This window comes from Carlito syrichta, unplaced genomic scaffold (genome assembly GCF_000164805.1).
Source record: "Carlito syrichta isolate Samal-C Ts95f unplaced genomic scaffold, Tarsius_syrichta-2.0.1 Scaffold288984, whole genome shotgun sequence".
Taxonomy (NCBI): Eukaryota; Metazoa; Chordata; class Mammalia; order Primates; family Tarsiidae; genus Carlito; species Carlito syrichta.
In genome coordinates, this window is record NW_007233080.1 from 78,049 (window position 1) to 90,717 (window position 12,669).

General features: G+C 38.4%; 1 pseudogene across 1 annotated transcript; it reads left to right on the top strand.

The window, feature by feature from the left end:
• The first annotated feature begins 3,895 nt into the window (after positions 1 to 3,895).
• On the top strand, positions 3,896 to 5,135 carry LOC103256167 (annotated as a pseudogene). Its single transcript, XR_002481734.1, has one exon. The product of XR_002481734.1 is annotated as a phosphate carrier protein, mitochondrial pseudogene (transcript).
• The last annotated feature ends 7,534 nt before the right edge of the window (positions 5,136 to 12,669 follow it).

A 12,669-nucleotide genomic window follows, 5' to 3' on the forward strand; every position in this document is an offset into this window, starting at 1 on the left:
TTTAAAGAAATTAAAATGTAACACTTTATAATATTTTTTAAAAACTGTACAGTGTCTTTTTTGTATAATTAACACACTAGAGAATTTGTCTTTGAATAGCCCTGTCCTATTGATAATTTGCCTTATACAGTGTCAGAGATTTAAATTGGCATGAAAATTTAAAGTGGAGTTATATTTTGCTTTTGGTGCACAATATAACTTAGTTATATATGGGCATAATCATTTGGGGTTTATTTTATTTTATTTTCAGTTGTCTCTGATGCAGATTATACGGAATTGCTATTGTCCCATTAACTGAATAGTGATTGGAAAGAAAACAAAAAAACAAAAAAGGTTGACTGCTTTGCTTACATTTTGAATGCTCCTAAGTACATACATTTTTATTAGTATTACTCTTTTCATAGGTCTGATTTTTTTTCTTTTGAGGGGAAGCTAATTATTTTTCTTGTTGCTTATTTTGCTTGAACCAAATCAATACCATTTATGTTTTTATATAAATATTGAATACAAATTTTGTCTACACACATGACATACTCATGACAGAAGTAATGCAAGTTGAATTAAGACAGTTTTTATAACTAAAGCTTATAAACTTGATTAATTGTTATCAAATTTACATGGCTCAGTTACATTTACAACATGAAGAGTAATTATAATAAACTGAATGATTATGTTCTCCCCAAAATTTATATGTCAGAATATAAATCTTTATGATGATGATATTAAGTGGTGGGGCTTTTGGGAAGTGGTTAATTCATGAGGGCAAAGCTCTCATAAATGGGATTACTGTTCTTATAAAGAAATCCAGAAAGCTATTTTTTCTCTTATCCCATATGAAGACAAAACAAAAGCATTGTATATGAACCAGGAAATTGACCCTTACTAAATGCTGAATCTGCTGGTGACTTGATCCTGGACTTCCCAGACTCCAGAAGAGTAAGAAATACATCTTTGTTGTATATAAGCTGCTCGTTTTATAGTATCATGTTTTAGCAGCCTGAATGGACTAAAGGCAGTAACCAATCTATGCACAGCATAAGATTATTAGAATCAAATATTTTTAAGATCTGTCTGTGATGCATTAAAGCAAAATATGTTCTAACTTTTACTTGCGGACTCTATATTTTTAAACGGCATTACTTTTTAATGCCAGTTATATTTGTGGTTCTCAAATTGAAGAAGACATGAAAACATATCCCTAAAAATGTAAGTTTAAAATACAATACTGCCATGTTAAATTTTGTTGACATTAGTTTCAGAAAAGTTTCTATGAATGTGATAACTGTAAATATCTTTTTCCATTTATCAAAAAAGACTGTTCAGTAAAATTTATGGTCTTAATTAAAATTATTTTGTTTAACTAGGACAGCTTAAATATGTAACAGCATTTAAATTGGATGTATTTTTATACATTGTAGCTTGTTTCTATATAAATCAAACACACATAAAGACAAAAGATATTTAAACTTTGCATATTTATATAATTTATTTCAACTTCGGCGTTTTTTGCAATATTCAACCTCGTTTGCCAGGGTTATATGTTTATCTGTTTAACAGTACAGAATAAAATGTCAAAATTTTGTAGTTACTGAGATTATCATTCTCTTAAATTGCCAGGATTTTGAAATATCATTCTTGGGATTTTGCATGCTTTTGTGATGAAGTGTTGTTATGTAACTTCAACTTGAACTTGTATTATTTACATTTCTTTATGTAATTTCAGAAGAAATACTAAACATCTGAGTCCTGGGCAATGCTTATAAACTAGCAACTGAAGAGATTTTAAAAAAGAAAAGAAAAACAATCTCATTACAATAACATCAAAACAAATAAAATATTTAGAAATATGCTTAACCAGGGAGTTTAAAGATATGCACACTGAAAACTGCAAAATATTCATGAAATAAATTAAAAAATCACAAATAAATAGAAAGCATCTTGTGCACATGGACTGAAAGTGTAAATGAAGAATACAATTTAAAGCTCCCAACTGACTGAAAGAATTCCTCTGGGTAAAGGGAAACCTGAAAAACTAAATTCCAGACCATGACAGAAGAGGAGATCTAACAGAACTTATCGTGCCCTCTCCTTTGTGCAGTTTTAGGCACAATTGACCAGCATTAACATTAAAATAGAGGTGATAAAACTGGAAAAATAGACTCAGTGGTAATAAGATATCAAATTCTCACCTGACTTATCACATGACATATAATATGCTCTAAAGAAAATGAAAATACTTTACCCAAAAATATATTTATGTGATACATGTTGAAGTGATTCTGCAAAGTTGCCTCTTGAAGACATTTGCATCTGTGGAGAATCTTCTTCCCTAGGGAGAATCTGACATCCCCCTAAGACAAATAGCAACTATTTTCTGAAGTCTACTACTTAGAGAGTTTATCTACATAACAAAAACCTTGGCTTCAACAATTCCCCCTTATCTTTTTTTTTTTGAGTTGGAATGTCACTCTGTCGCCCAGACTGGAGTGTAGTGGCTGCTCCGGCCACCGCAGTCTCGACCTGCTGGGCTCCGGGGATCCTTCCACCTCAGCCTTCCAAGTAGCTGGAATTACAGGCATGCGCTAGCACGCCCCACTGATTTTTTTGATTTATTGTAGAGATGAGGTCTTGTTGCCCAGGCGGGTCTCGAACCTGCGGGCTCAGGCAATCCACTCACCTCAGCCTCCCAAAGGCGCGGGATTACAGGCTGAGCCACTGAGCCCGGTAATTCCCCCTTATCTTAACTCAAACATTTATTTTGCAGATTGCAAATTCTTTAGACAGCATAACTCTTTCTACCAATCAGTGATCAGAAAATTTTTGAATCCACCTGTGAGCTGTAAGTTCTCTGCTTGAAGATGTTCCACCTTTTGCTCCCAACCAATGTAAACATCACAAGAATTAATTTCTGTTTTGCTTGTAACTTTCCTCTCCCTAAAATGTATATAATCGAGCTGTTATTGAACCACTGTTGGCACATGTTCTCAGGACTGTGCCTCCAGCCTTGGTCACTCAACATTTGGCTCAGCATAAACCTCATCAAACATATTTTGGCAGAACTTAAATGTTTTCATTGTCAGAAAAATAAATATTGATAAAATGTCTATACTAAGCAAACAGACTTGCAGATTCAATACTCTCTCCTTCAAAATGCCAATGGCATTTTATTTTTACGGAAGTAGAATATAATCATCTTAAAATTAATAATTTAATAATAATAAAATATTTAGAATAAGCAAAGCAGTATTAAAAAAACTGGAGAATCACATTTTCTGACTTCAAACTATATTACAAAGCTAAAGTAATCAAAAATTTATGAGACTGGAGTAAAGACAAGCATATAGACCAGTGGAATAAATTATACTATAATACCCTCTCCAAATCTAATCTTTCTTGCATACCCAGTTTTTTTTATTACAGAGACTAGAGCTTTCTTTCCAGAAATATGTGTATAATTGTCACTTTCCTGCTTTAAAAATATTTGATGGCTCCCATTTTTTTCTTAGAATACAGAATAAAATTCTTAACATTGCTATAGGGACCTGCATAGTCTGAACCCAACCTAACTCTCTAGATCAATATATAAACAAATTTATTTTCCTTTTGTATTTTTAAAAATATCAGTAGATTTGGAGGTTACAAATAGTTTTTATCTGCGCTTTAAGAATACCCACCACTCCCACTTGTGCACATTGTACCCAACAGGAGATTTTTTTGCCTCTACCACTTCCCCCTCCCCCTTCTGAGTCTTCATTGTTGTCTTTGCATATCCTCAGTTTAGCTCCCACTTAAAAGTGAGAACGATGTGATGTTCGGTTTTCTATTCCTGAGTTAAATATTCTCTTGAGCCTCAGTCTTAGCTGGGGAGCCACTGGGCGTTCGCCATCCGAAAGAGATGTTCTCATCCGTGGCGCCCCTGGTCCCAGCGAACGCCTTCAACGTGCCCACCTGCAGCTGGTGCACACAGGCCCCCGAGGTAGCCCTGCCACGCCCGCAGACCCACCCCACTGCACCCGACCTGGCCACAGCCGTGGTGGAAAAGAACAGTTGTGAATTTGTCTCCATGAAGTATTATGCTCTGTGTGGCGTTAGTGAGGTCTTAAGTTATGGTCTAGACACAACTTGTCTTTCCCTTGGATTTAGTGAAATGCCGCATGCAGGCGGACTCCCTAAAGTACAAGAGCATATTTAATGGATTTTCAGTTACACTTAAAGAGGTTGATATTTGAGGTTTAGCTAAAGGATAGGACTCGACTTTCATTGGCAACTCCATGCGGGGGCTCTGCAAGTTTGGCTTTTATGAAGTCTTTAAGGCCTTATTCAGCAACATGCTTGGAGAACTCTGGGCCACATCACTGCATCTGGCTGCCTCTGCCAGTGCTGAATTCTTTGCTGACATTGGAAGCTGCTAAGGTTCGAATTCAAATCCAGCCAGGTTATGCCAACACTTTGAGGAATGCAGCTCCCAAAATGTATAAGGAAGAAGCTCTAAATGCATTCTATAAGGGGATTGCTTCTCTCTGGATGAGACAGATACCATACACCATGATGATGTTTTCCTGCTTTGAACGTACTGTGGAAGCACTGTGCAAGTTTGTGGTTCCTAAGCCCCACAGTGAATGTACAAAGGCAGAGCAGCTGTTTGTAAAATTTGTGGTGGGTTACATGGCTGGAGTCTTTTGTGCAATTGTTTCTCACTTTGCTGATTCTGTGATATCTGTGTTGAATAAAGAGAAAGGAAGCAGTGCTTCCCAAGTCCTCCAGAGACTGACTTGGATTTAAAGGTGTGTGGAAAGAACTGTTTGCCCATATAATCATGATTGGCACTCTGCACTGTAGGGGTTCATCTATGACTTTGTGAAGGTCTACTTCAGGCTCCCTTGCCTTACTCCACCAGAGATGTCAGAGTCTCTAAAGAAGAAACTTGGTTTAACTCAGTAGACAGATCAAAGCAATTGTGGACTGAATCTGCTTATTGATCAGTGTTGAAGAAAGTGTAAAAGGAACTTTTATATATTTGACAGCATAGGAAATTATCTATTCCTGATATAATTACTATAGTATTCTTGCTTAAGACAAGAGTTTCAAATTTACTGTTGAAAAAAACCCAACTGTTCATAAAAAAAAAAAAAAAATAGAATGCTATTCTCCAATTCCATCCAAGTTGCTGCAAAAGATATTATTTCATCTTTTTTGACAACTGCATAGCATTCCATGGTGTATAAATATCATATATTCATTATCCACTGATCGACTGATGGGAATTTAAGTTGATTCCACATCTTTGCAATTGGAAATTGTACAATGAAAACACAGGTGAAGGATTTTTTTTTTTTTGAGTTGGAGTCTCACTCTGTCGCCCAGACTGGAGTGCAGCGGCTGCTCCCGGCCACCGCAGCCTCGACCCGCTGGGCTCCAGCGATCCTTCCGCCTCAGCCTTCCGAGTAGCTGGAATTACAGGCGCACGCTACCACGCCCGGCTGATTTTTTGGTTTATTGTAGAGATGAGGTCTCGCCTACCCAGGCGGGTCTTGAACCCTGGGGCTCAGGCAATCCACTCACCTCAACCTCCCAAAGGCGCAGGATTACAGGCTGAGCCACCGAGCCCAGCTAGGATTTTTTTTTAATACAACAACTTCTGTTCCATTGAGTAAATAACTAGTAGTGGGATAGCTGAATCAAATGATAGATACACTTTTAGTTCTTTGAGAAATTCTCATACCCATTTCCAAAGAGGTTGTGCTAAGTTACATTCCCACCAATAGTGTATAAGCATTCCCATTCTTCCACATTCAATCCAACATCTATTTTATTTTATGACTTTAATAATGACCATTCTAACTGGTATAAGGTTATATCTCATTGTGGTTTTAAATTACATGTCCCTGATGATGAGGAATGTTGAGCACTTTTTCATATGTTTGTTGACTATTTGTATACCTTTTTTAAGAGGTGTAAATTCATGTCATTTACCCACTTATTGATGGGGCTATTTGATATATTAATGCTGATTTGTTTGAGTCCTTAGTAGATTTTGGATATTAGTCCTTATCTGATGTTGTTAATTATTTATTTTGCTGTGCAGAGTTTTTTAAATTAAGCCCCACTTGTTTATTTTTGTTGTTGCTGTTTCTTTTGCTTTGGGGTTTTTAGTCATAAATTTGTTGCCTAGGAAGGTGTCCAGAAGAGTTTTCTCTGAAGTTTTATTTTAGGGTTTTATGGTTTAAAGTCTAACATATCATGGAAAAAAAATGCATGGATTTAAAAACTTTGGCACCAAAATAGACATGTACTAACTTGTCATAACATGTCTTAACAGACTTCAGTTTGAGGCACTAAGAAGGATAGAACGTTAGCTTGACAAGAGCCTCTATCAGAACAACATTAATTCTGCTAAAGGTGAAGCAAGAGCAAACATTACATTTAAGGGGAAACTTGGACAAGAGAATGGTAAAATAACTGATACTTTACAAAAGTATGTAGGGGCCAATGTTCCAAAGAAATTAGCAGTTAACAAAGGGATAACTCATTTTAGGAAGAGATGAGACAACATTGGAGATACAGCCTGAAGCAGAAAATAATCTACTTCAATTTTCTTTTTTTTAATTTTCAAATTTTTATTTTAGAGATGTGGGGTACAATTCAAGGTTAGGTATACAAATGTTCATTATGCAGGTACCCTTGTTGATGAGTTGTGCTCCCCACTCCCCCAGCAGATTCCCCTTACTGCCCATTCCGCCTCCTCCCTCCTGGGCAGTTTCCCGCTACTGCCAATACTTTTCTTATATTATTACGATAATTATTCAATGTCCACTTATGAGTGAGAGCATGTGAACTCAGTACTTTGTCTCTATGATAGATCACTCAGTATTATAGACTTCAAGTCCATCCAAGTTGCTGAGAAGTGCATAATTTTGTCCTTCATTATGGTTGCGTAATATTCCATCGTATATATCTACCACGTTTTTTAAAATCCAGTCCTCTTTTGATGGGCAGCATGGTTGGTTCCATGTTTTTGCTATTGTGAACAATGCTGCAATAAACATACGTGTGCAGTATGTTTTTCATAGAGTGATTTGAGTTCCTTCGGGTATATTACCAGTAGGGGGATTGCAGGGTCCTATGGAAGGTCATTTTTAGAACTTTTAGGAATCGCCAAACTTTTTCACAGAGGTTGCATTATTTTAAACTCTCACCAACGGTGTAGAAGTGTTCTCTTTTCCCTGCATCCTCTCCAGCATCTGTTGTTTTTTTTTATTGATGATGGCCATCCTGACTGGAGTTATGTGGTATCACAGTATGATTTTAATTTGCATTTCTTTGATGACTATGAAGTTGAACATTTTTTTCATGTGTCTATTGGCTGCCTGTATATCTTCTTTTGAGAAGTGTCTATTCATGACTTTTGCCTATTTTTTAATAGGGCTATTTGTTTCTTTTCTTTTGTCACATTTGAGTTCCTTGTAGATCCTAGATGTTAGGCCTTTGTCAGATATACAGTTGGCAAAATTTTTTCCCATTCTGTGAACTATCTCCCCACTCTCTTGATGGTTTATTTTGCTTTGCAGAAGCTTTTCAGTTTGGTGAGGTCCCACTTGTTTATCTTATCTCTTATGTCACGGGCACCTGGGGTTTTTATGGAATTGGTTGGTTGCCAGTTCCAATTTCCATGAGGGTGTCTCCTGCATTGTTTAAGGTTCTTATAGTTTGAGGTTTTACTTTTAGGTTTTTGATCCATTTAGAGTTGATTATTGTGTATGGTGATAGCTGGAGGTCTTTTTTTAATCTTCTGCATATGGTCAGCCACGTTTCCCAGCACAGATTTACTGAATAAGTTCTTCTCTCCTCAGTGGTTGTTTGTGGAGGCTTTGATGAAGATGAGTTGGTTGAGAAATTGAGGTTTTGCTTCCAGAATCTCTATTTTGTCCCATTGGTCTATATGCCTGCTCTTGTACCAATACCAGACATTTTGATTACCATAGTCTTGTAATAAAGTTTAAAGAATGGCCAAATCTGCTTTCACTACTGGACTGTTTTCATGGCCTGTTTGATTTGTGTGTCTACTTTCTCTTGGATTTCATTGACCCTCTCTGCCATTCATTTTTTGAATTATATATCTTTCACCAGGGACAGGTCTTTCTGGTTAGGGTTCACTGCTTGGGAGCTGGCAGGATACTTTGTGGATGTCAAATCATGTTGACTTTTGTAAGCACCAGTGTTCCTGCACTGATTCAGCCTCATCTGTTGGGGAAAACTCTTCTCATTTTATTTTATTTATGGTGTTATTATTTTTTATTTGTTAAGATTACTATTATTGAAGTGGGGTTTTGTATTATTGCAATTTTTTCTTTTGAATGTGTGTTTTGTATGCTGTGTATGGTCTGGTGGTTTCTTTTAGTGTCCTGACTTGTTTTCTCCCTGATTGAAAGGCTGCAGAGGTTGAGGCAGCAGTAGTGTTATTGGGGGGTGGGGGCTGGGGGCAGAGAAAATGCCAACCTTTTGTTACTGTGTTCTCAGGGCATTACTGATTCACAGTTATAGTGTTCAAGTTGGGCAGGGCAGCTGCTTAATGCCAAAAGGTCCTGTTTCTTAGAGAGTTCTGGGGTGTGAGTCTGGGTGTGTGACCTGTAGGTGCACAAAAGTTGCCCATCTCTTCCCTTCCTTCCTTATTTGTGAGTGGCAGAAATGGAGGTAGTGGTTCTGCCAGAGAGCTGTGGACGTGACCTCCCTCCTTTGATGTGTCTTTCGGAGAGGGAAAGTTGGCAGCAATGGTAGAGTAGGGAGGAGATTGGCTGGTACCACTTCACCAGGGTAATTAAGCTGGAGCAGGAAGATATTTTTCTTCCTGGGTGGGTGCTTTCTTTATTTCTGGCACAAGTACCAGGACTCTTGACTGACTGAGAGCCTATCACTTCTCTTCTCTGCCCTCATGTAGGCAGGACCATGGAAGCCACAATGGCAAGTGGCTGGCAGAAGCTTCAAAAGTCACTGTCCCCAATGTGATCAGATGGGTGTAAAGCTTTTTCTTGCCGGTGTGGGGTCTTTTTTCTGGATCATCACAGGCTGCCAGAGTTCTGACTGGCTAGGAATCACAGAGGCGTGCCACCTCCTAGTTCCTCCCCTGCTTTACTGGAGGGGAAAAATAAATGGTGATAGTGTGGGCTGTGGGAGGACTATTTCTATTCCATCAGTCCAGTGACTTCCTGTGTTCAAGCCATCAGTGAAGTTCCCAGTTGAGTTCTGGATGAGTGCAATGAAAGGGATGCGATTCAGGTGGAGTGATGCCCTGGTTTGAGAACCAGAGAGGACAGTGCACACTTGGCACAGTCATGACTGCATAACGTAACCTGGGGTCTTCCTCTGTGGCAGATTGGTGGGAGCTGGTGCTGCATCTTAAAGGGAACAAGAGTTCCTTGATTTCCATGTGGAACTTAGTGGTGCTTCTGTCCATATCCTGGGTGGCTTTCTACATTTCCACAGAGTTAGGGGAGGAGGTATGAAAGTTTCTGACGAAAGGCTGAGAGTGTCTTTCCTGTAACTAGGGCTGCATAGGTCCATGAGAATTGTGTAAAAACTCTCCCAGGCACTCACTCCAGCTTCTTGTATTAGGTCCACTCTTGTATTCATGGCTGGGGCCAAATCCAAAGTGGGTGGGGCTTATTCCCCTTTGTTCTCGGTCCCATATATCTTCCTAGTGAATTTCAGTATGGGCTTCCAGACAATACTCTGAAGAACCACTATTTACACACTGCTTCAAGCCTTCTTTGTGAGAAAGGCACTTTTCAGCTGTTCCCAGTTGGCCATCTTGTAAAATTAAATTTTTATAAACTTTCTGATGTTCCCTAATATTTTGTCATAGTTCAGATATCACCTCTCTGAGAAGCTTCTTCAGATTGCCTTAGGAAAAATACTCAAACTACTCACTCATTTTCTATGTTGTTCTCTATTTTGCTATGCTGATCTATCTATCTATCTATCTATCTATCTATCTATCTATCTATCTATCTATCTATCATCTACCTATCATCATCATCTATTTACTTATTTCTTTAGCATTTGCTTCTATTAGAAAAAAAATATCTATTTACCTATCTAACTATTGACTGCCTTGCCCCACTAGAATGTTAGGTTTATGATAGTAAAAACTTTGATTTTTCAATTTACTGCTGGATCACCAATATCTCACACAATCCTTTACTTATAGTAAACTCATTAAATTGTTTGTGAAATGAATGAGAGAATGCAATATATTTCACTATTTTTCTACTGACTTTTAGATGTCTGAACCAAAGGAAATCCTATTCTAGAAAGAACAAATCCTAAAAACAAAGTTTTTGTTTGTTTGTTTTTTACAAATGTCAAGTCCCTGTTCCATAAAACTTTGTAAATTAAAATAATGGAAAAATGATTTATGTCAGAAAAAATAAGAAAAAAATACTAAGGAAATGTCAGTAAAATGAAGAAAAGTCAAATTGGGGTGGTGCTTTAGAATATCTCTTGCCTGAGCCCATGATTAACAACAAAAGCAACAGAGGTCATAGAAAATAAGTTGATTAGTACAATTGTTGCAAGAATAATTAAAATTGTGACATAGTGTTTCTAAATATCTCAATCTCTAGTATTTATTAGTGAAACTGCAATAGGGTAGTTTCGGGTACTCTTGAGAAAAGTTATATCTATGCCCTCAATTCATTTTGCAATCCTCTTATCAAAACAATTAAAGAAAGACTTGCCTATTTATGTCATTCATTATTTTGATTTTTTAAATGATAAGTGCAGTCTAATAAAGTGTGAAGGGCTAATACTTTTTTTAAGTTGCAAATTTTATAAGAAGCTAAAATTAAAGAAAATCAACATACCAAATTACTAAGTTAATATAAAGTATGTGAGCTATAGTTTTAGCTCTGAGAGTCATGTGAGTCCAAGCTAAAGACAAAAAATAGGTAGACTGACGGAAGTGGCAAGACGGCAACGGGGCAAAGTGATCTGTGAAGCCCTCTGCAAAGTAGATCTGCAGTGGGTCTCTGACTCTCGCCCATGGGGGGCTATGGACCCCAGCAACGCAGCCTGCTCTTCATATGGAGCTCAGCCGTTGCCACCGCTGCAGCATCGCGAAGGACTAGACAGTAACTGCGGTGCAAATGGTGCCGCCGCCGCCGCCGCAGCCACCCCCCCGCCACCACCGCTGTCATCGCCACCGCAGCTGCCGCGACCAGCGTGACAGCAGTAGCACATCATACCACCCGGGCCAGAGGCGACCCACTTCAAGCCACTTCAGGGAAGATCTGCTGGGATCGCTGCCACCTCTCCTGTGACTGAGAAATCCTGGCTGCCCGCCCTGTGTCTCCTGTTGTCTGCCCTGAGGCAGGCAGCCATCTTGTTCCTGTCCAGCCCCACCCCCTCTGGGATGAGCAGCTGAGATAGCACCACCTGCTGGCAATCCAAGGTAACAACACTGAAACGGGCAAAACAAGCATGATAACGACATAAAGACCAGGGGCAACTGACCCTAACTGCAAACTAATTTACCAGCTTGAAAAGAAAACTAGAAATCAGACCTGAAAGGACATTGGACTAAAACGAAATGTCTCAGAGTGTGCTTCATTTATTCTATTAGTTTAATGACTTAATTCTATTCCTACTGTATTGTTCCCTTTTTTCTTTTTTCCTTTTCCTTTCCTTCTCTTTTCTTCTCTCTGTAAACCATATCTTTGTATAGAGGAACAGCACACTAATAAGGTGGTTGGTTAGCTTGTATGTTAGCATCACGATATGTTTTATATTTATTTTTTATTTTTTGTATGAGAGTCCATTCGTCTATAGCTGTGGTCTATTGTTTTTATCTGTTTCAGTATAGGCCTCTCTCTCTATTTGTTGGCACACTCGTTTGTTCCCCTCTTACTCCTCTATCTCTCCGCTCCCCTCTTCAACCCACTATCTGCTCCATTCTCTCCCCTCTGCTAACCACATTTTATTTCAGGGAGTAAACCTACAGCCCCACTGCACAGACACATACCAGGGCAGTGGGAAGTGGGCTCCACATTATCCCCACACCTGTCAGTGAAAACCAGGACCTGCAGATAGACTTTGAATCGTAGCTTCCCCCTTAAGTAAATCTCAAAACTGCACAAAGGATCACCTCCAACCTTCAGTGCAACTCCAGAATTGAACAAAGTAAGAGGGCATACATAAAGAATAGGAGATTGACAAACAGAAGTAAAACCAATCCCTTTACCCCTGAATAACAGAATTAAAGAAGACAGTGACATGGAGGAAAAGCAAAAGTAGGGAGGAGGAAAAACAGCACAAATGAAGAAAAACCAAAAGAAGAATATAGGCCTCACACAGACCTCTGGGAAATCAGACATTGAGAAAACAGATTCTGGAACACAAACAATGAAGAGCCCCCAGAATGACTGGTTTCATGCAACAAACCCAGACATCAAGACATTAATGGAGAGAATTAAAAAAATTGAGGAGAGACAAGAGGAAAATAGGAAGGAGCTGATGTCAGAAATGACAGCAGTAAAGAATACTGTGATGGAAATGAACAACAGACTAATAAGCATGGAAAGCAGAATCAGCCAAGCAGAAGAAAGAATCTCAGAGCTCGAAGACCAAAACACAGAACTAATGCAAACTGTCAAAAGCATAGAAAAGAAGCTCAAA